Raw genomic sequence first — 6,973 nt, 5'->3', positions numbered from 1 at the left:
TACCCACTTGACACACATTTCAGATTGGTTGATTACAAGTCATGAGGGCTATTTTCAATAGTCACTACCAAGATATTAGACTTGACACAGCATTTCAGATTGGTTAAGTACGAGTCATTAGGCTTATTTTCAATAGTCATTACTAAGGTTTTAGACTTTTAGCCATGTTAATGGTCTCATCAGATTAAATATGGTTTACCTGAGATTGTAGTTTTAGGCCCCTGATGCGTAAGTTGGGTTGGGACGGGTCAATTGGATTAGGTAAGTGTTGTTAGGTTTATGCTTTTCTCAGTTTGCATAGATTGTTCGCCGAAATTAATTTGTGTTGCTCAAAAGAATCTTACTTGTAGGAGCTCTTCGATGACATCTTCTAAAGTTATTACTCCCACGTTGTCTTCTTCATCAGGCTTTGGCAGGGGATGCTGATCAACCTCCAAGATGTCTGAATAGATATCCCGATTCCACTTCTTGGTCCCAAGTGCCTTGTTTGACTTATTGTTGTGGGGGTAGCACTTCCACTTGTACAAGTTGCTTTTCTTTTTTAGAGTAATTTTCTTCTTTAGCTTTGATACTTGCTGATCAACATCAATAACCACATTTACTTCCTCCATTGCACCTAAATTCAAAAATTAAAAGATTACGTCTAAGTAGCTTATCTCCTTTCAATTCTAATGGGCTTGCTCATTGCATATAAAAATGTCCAGAAACATGAACATGGAACTCGTCCATCTAACAGACATTGACCCTTGAAGAAATGGCAACTCACATTGGGATAAAATTTATTGGTAAACAAACTCATATTGATAAACTGACCTTATACGGACCCGTTGTCTGTTAATTTATTAATCAGTGGTAGCCTTGGTAGGCTATGTTATTAATTATAGCTAGGGTGTTGAGCACAGAAAATTTAACTAAAAACTAATTGAAATTCATGATAACTTGAAGGAGAAACTTCTATGAGCAAGCTTGAGTTACTAGCTCAAGTTTGATGAGCAAATTTGGAAGATGGCTAATCTTAAGTCTTAACTTCACCAAGTCAGTAAGATAGCATATGTTAAGTGCCTTCATGAAGTGTATAATGACTTATTGAACATCGGCTTATTTGTTTTGACAAGAGTTTCCTTGGGTGCTAGCACTAAAAAATGTTTTTTTTTTGTTGGTACATAGCACTCAAAAATGCTTTGACAAGCCTAGACCAGAGACATCATATATATTGAGGTCGGGAAAATCCCATTTGTCAAATAAAATGAATTTCAGATGGAGTCTATTGTGCAAAATTCCAGGAGTTCCAACGGTCAAGCAGATCATCAGACTGGAAAACAGAAATCCACAACATACCCTTTGCCTGATCTCCATTGGCATACGGTATCAATGATTTGTTCAATTGTCTTGTAACAACTGTGATGTGGCTACGCCTTTTCTGAAACTCATTCAAGATGTCATATAACGGCATTAATTCAGGCATCCTACAAAAAAACAAGTTTGTCAGCTTGCATCGGAGTAATGCTATCTAATTTCCTTATACAATGAATCCAAAAGTGAGGATACCGGAAGAACTACAAATCAGTTCACAGGCACTCCTTATAAGTTGATAAATAATGACTAACTTAGAAGAAAAAAAGGTTAACCAGAACAACAATCTGATCTTGACTAGAACTAAACTCAAAATAACCCCAATAGAGGTCCACGACTCCACGCCTGCTTTTTTGACAGGATCACCTGAATCTTAAGGCCTACAAGTAGTTTGAGAAGTAAAATTCTCATCTCACTGTAATAAAGATATAGGTCAAATCAATTCAGAAGCTTAAGTGACCAGATAATTAAAATGTCAAAACTGCCATTGCTTATTGCTAAATCGGAGATTAAAAATGCCAGCCTGTGCAATGCTTAATCTAAAGTGATCCATTTCATCCTGATGATGTTCAATTCATGTTATACAAGTACACACAACGATAGCAAACAAAGAATTTAATTAATAACCTATCCTGTAACGCATCTATAGCATCAGCATCGTCCAACCAATTGCATTCGCATAACGTCTAACGTCATTCATCATTCATATAAGCATGTAATCTCCTAAGACAGGAATCATAAGTCATATCCACAAAGGCACAAACCTAGGAATCTTGCGAATTGTTACACTCTTTACGGGCACCTCATCTTCCTCGGGTCAACAAAGTGAGAAGATTTTTCACCTAAAATAAATAATAAATAGTCATGAACTCAATGCCAAGTAAAAGGAAATAGCAAATATGTGACACTCAAATGCGAACGAATAATAATCATCCAAACCGTCACAAGTGATAGTGATAGGTAAATTCATGTGAAGAATGGAATTAGAAAAAAAATATAGATAACTTTCCAAATGACGACGATGAAAATTTAATCGAGAATTCGATTGTCTTTGCTTCACAATAAAAAGAAGTGAAAACATTTTAGCTTTATTCCGTCATATTTCGAGCCAAAAAAAATTTGTTAGTGCACTCGAAAATTTGCCACGCTAACAAACAAACAAGCGAAGCTAAACTAAAGTGCACGTCGAAATGATAACAAAGATCCGATCGGGAGAACACAACAATAAAGTTGTTATCAATATGAGCGTTGAGTGTATTAGAATTAACCACGGAGAACTCACAAGTCCTAGCCCTAAGATCATTAGCCTGTTTTTTTATGAACACATGACGTGCACCATTTAATATTGAATAAGCAACAAGCATCCGTATCAAGCTAATGCGCTTTAGCACGACGGCCAGAATAAAAGAACCATACAATCAACAATTGACAAAAATTGAACGATAGAAAACCCAATGCTAACATCGACACTAAACTTACCAGGATACATCCGATAATGTTGGTCTGCTCCTCATAATAGACTGGAATTCGGCTATGACCGTTATCCATTATTGAGTTCATCAAGTCCCTATAAAGAAGAGCATCCATAAGCTTAAGAAAGTATAAAATTTATTTTTGTTTTGAATGCTGAAGTTGATGTTGCTGAACTACAAAATTATATATGTTTTTAAGTGTCAAATCAAGGCTGCTCAAAATTTTTGAACCTATCAAGTTTGCCATTGATGTCAATCGAAAATATATCGGCCTATTGGAGTGATTGTATCACCAAATTGTCTTCTCTAGTTCCAATGCTCCAAATGATAATTGTAGTTTCATCATGAGTTAATTCCCCACCTTTTCCACTGGGTAGCACCATGATAGGATCACGAAATGAAGCACGTAGGATAACCATCAAAGAATGCAATGTAACAAGAGCAACTAAACAAGGTCATGTATAAATTTATGATGATAATATGTTGATCAAACTTCAACTTAATCCCAAGTTCTAAAGATTCTGCTCCCACATGTGCAGAACGGAAAATTTATCACTTACAGACAGACAAATTACATACCTCGTTTCCATGCAGATTCACAAGTGTCTTCAGCTCACCACGGAAAAGAGCTTTATGTCCATGCCCTAGAAGTAAATCCAGCAGCTGTGAACCAATCAAAGTACATATAATCAATAAATATTGTAGGCCACACAAAGGAAAATATTCAAGAAAGGCCATATCACATTCAAGACAAAAGTGAGTGCACAACAAGGATATAAGTAAGCTCCCACCTTGCTTATGGGGTAGGCAATAGGAAAACAAATCCAAACAAGTACACGAACAAAAGGAGCAACTGTTGCACCAATCGCCAAACCATAGCGAGAACAAAGTGATTGCGGTATAATCTGCAAGTGCAAAGAACATAAGCAAATTATGGAATAGCGAGAATAGACTGATTGTGATGACACAAGAAAAACAACTTCAATACTCCAGCAAAGTAATATGTTCATGTACTCAACCAGACTATAACTTTTTTAAATTATTACTGTGTATATCGCAAAGCAAACTCCGCTCTAAGAGTCTACAACATTCACCATTGAAAACATAGATAATGGAGAAAGGATATGGTAGGCATTAGGTGAAACAAACACTCCCTCCGTCCCAATCATTTGTTTGCCTTCTTTATTATTTGTGAGGTATTGTAATCAAAGATAAACAAATGATTGGGATGAAGGGAATAAACCTTTTATGAACAAGAATCAAAACGATTTAGCACAGCAAGAACTTATCCACTGACCTCGCCAAACAAAAGTATTAATGTCACTGAAATGAGGATGGCACCCCAAGCTGTAACCAAACTATCCAGGAAAATTGGGAGTGTCTGAAAAAAGATCGCACAATCATAACCTACATACATTATTAGAATAATGGAATATTATTGCATTCCTGGAAGAATTTACCTCCATGGCGGCAGCATTGCAGATAAGCAAGGTACAGACTAATAAATGCTGATTCTTAACAACCGGCAATATTTTCTCTATTATTAGAATAACACAAAACATCTATCAGGGCCAACCATATTAAGTGCAATAGATTCTAAAATAATAAAGGATGTGCTAAGAATGACATGAGTCCAAATCAAATTCCACAGACAAGCAAGGAACAGGACTCGAAATAAAGGCTTAAAATATCTCGTACTTAGACATAAGAGTATATACGGAGTACCCAACATGTTTTAGTTTCTAGTCTAGGATGATGTCTAAAAGACCTTCATATCTACAAACACCAGACAAGAATCATTATATTAGCTTTCCAAAATAAAACCTCAGTAGATTAACAAAACTTTTCAAGTCAAAAACCTGGTTAAACATATAAATAGAAACCTATGGCTTGCCGATAATCAGGCAAATGAAGGTAATCTACTTTTGGTCTATTCTTTACACTACCACAGATTCTACCAATGAAACCCCATCAACCTTGACAATAACTTTGACACCAGGTGATCAAGCATAGCTCAATACTAGTTTCTACATCTCAAGACTAAAAGATTATTCAGATGATTCAGTTATTACAAATTGAGAAGTTGATAGCCGCTTGATTTTTAAGCAGTAATCTATTATATGCACACTAAATGCTACTTATAAAGCATGTATACCTCTGTAAATGAACAACTACCAAGACAAAAAAAAACAAGAAATAAGGACAAACCGCAAGATCTTATAAAGCCGACCTACTGAAATAAACTTCATGTCAAAGTTAGTTGCTTGCTAAGTTCCTATAGGCCTATTGTAGATTAATCTTTGCAACAATACATCCGTCAACAACAACATCAACATCAACAACAAAGTGAGTTCGATGCAAAAGAAAAAAAGGGAGTCCGATGACTCTACTGAGATTGCACCCCCAAGCAAAAGCTATAATACCGAAACCTAAAAGATAAAGAACAGACTGACAATTGCAAATAGCTGATTTACTTTATAATTGGTTGCAGATATCTCAAGAATCCTTAACTTATCATCTGCGAAAAAGCTACTCCAGTTCACATATGGAATATTTGATACACTTAATATTTCTTCCCGCATCTATTAGGATTTTTCAGCAATATAAACATGACTTTTACAGCAATCTAAGCAACTGAACATCATTTTACATCTTATTTCGGCAATATACCTCACTTTAATAACAATTTCAGAAAGTAAACCACCATATTTCAACATTTTTCAATCATTTGTACAACAATTTTTCAACATAAAACATCATTTTTACAGCAGTTTCAGTAAGTAAACATCTAATTTACAAAAGACTTTCAAAGAAGTAACCACATTCTTACAGCAATTTCAGCAAGTAAGCATCTATTTTATAGCATATATCAGAGATAAACATCACTTTTACAGCAATTATCAGCATGAAGCACAAGTTTTACAACAATTTCAGCAAGTAAACACAAAATGAAAGCGAAAACTTAAAAAATGAAAGAATATCAAAAATCATCATAATAATGCTATACACATCTTAAACTAGCTAAAATTATGGAAGCAAACATTAAACAGAAGAGACTACGGATAGAAAGTGAAGAGACGAAGCATACGAAGAAAAAGAACTAGAAAAAACAAGCTCGAATCAAAAACACACAAAATCAAGTAAATCACTGAGCAAAATAGAAATAAAAGGGAAGGACCTTACAAAGAAGCGGAGAAATCGACGTCAATTGATTTTATGTGTTCATACGCTGCTCGATTATGATCAAGAACGATTAAAACCTGCATTAAAACAATTAATAAGTAAAGAAAGTATAGTGATAATGGCAAAAACGAGATGAGGCAGAGAAGAAAAAATGAAAAGTACCGATGAATTGAAATGAAAACTATTGAATCAACTGAAATCGATCATAACGGAAAGGAACATTTGAATAAGTGGAGAAATCGACTTCAATAGATTGCATGTGTTCCTACTGTGCTCGATTATGCTAAGAAACCGATCAAAACCTGCATAAGAACAACGATAAATTAAGGAATAAATAAGTCGATTGAAAATTAGGGTGAAAAATAAGGAATGATAATGGAGGTGAAAATCAAAGTAAATTGAAATTAAAATGAGGTGATCGAAATTACCTAACTTCTGGATGATAACGGAGGTCCAGCAAGTTCAGTGGTAATGGCGGAACGGAAGCTCAGTGGTAATGGCGTCGAAATCTGAGTGAATGGCAAAGACGGAGCTCACTGTATTAGACGACTTGAAGAGAGAAAGTTAAGGGAGTAAATGTTTGAAGTGAGGGAAATTTGGAGTTTGTTGGGGGTTATATAAGGAGACACGTGTCAACATCTGAGGCACTTGTAGTTGTTTAATCCAATGGTTTAGGATGGGTACAGCTGCCTCACCCTAAGAAGGGTGCCTCATATGATTCAATTTCTATATATATATATATATATATATATATATATATATATATATATATATATATATATATATATATATAACATATTAATTAACATATTGTTTTATTGATAGTCTTATAGATTAAAGGTCCTGTGGACAAGGCCCTCGGGAACTGCGTCCGCGGGATCCACACTAGGCATAATCGACTCGAGGTTCTTTCGAATCGAATTAAGAAAAATTAGAGTCGCCACCAAGTTTTTTGGGAACTTGGA

General features: G+C 35.1%; 1 pseudogene; it reads right to left on the bottom strand.

Moving 5' to 3' along the window:
* Positions 1-314: 314 nt before the first annotated feature.
* On the bottom strand, positions 315-4,357 carry LOC141640358 (DUF21 domain-containing protein At2g14520-like; annotated as a pseudogene).
* Between the last annotated feature and the right edge of the window lie 2,616 nt (positions 4,358-6,973).

Source organism: Silene latifolia, unplaced genomic scaffold (genome assembly GCF_048544455.1).
Source record: "Silene latifolia isolate original U9 population unplaced genomic scaffold, ASM4854445v1 scaffold_79, whole genome shotgun sequence".
In the NCBI taxonomy this organism is placed as follows: domain Eukaryota; kingdom Viridiplantae; phylum Streptophyta; class Magnoliopsida; order Caryophyllales; family Caryophyllaceae; genus Silene; species Silene latifolia.
Note: the sequence above shows the minus strand (reverse complement) of the source record. Positions and strands in the feature narration are given on the sequence as shown.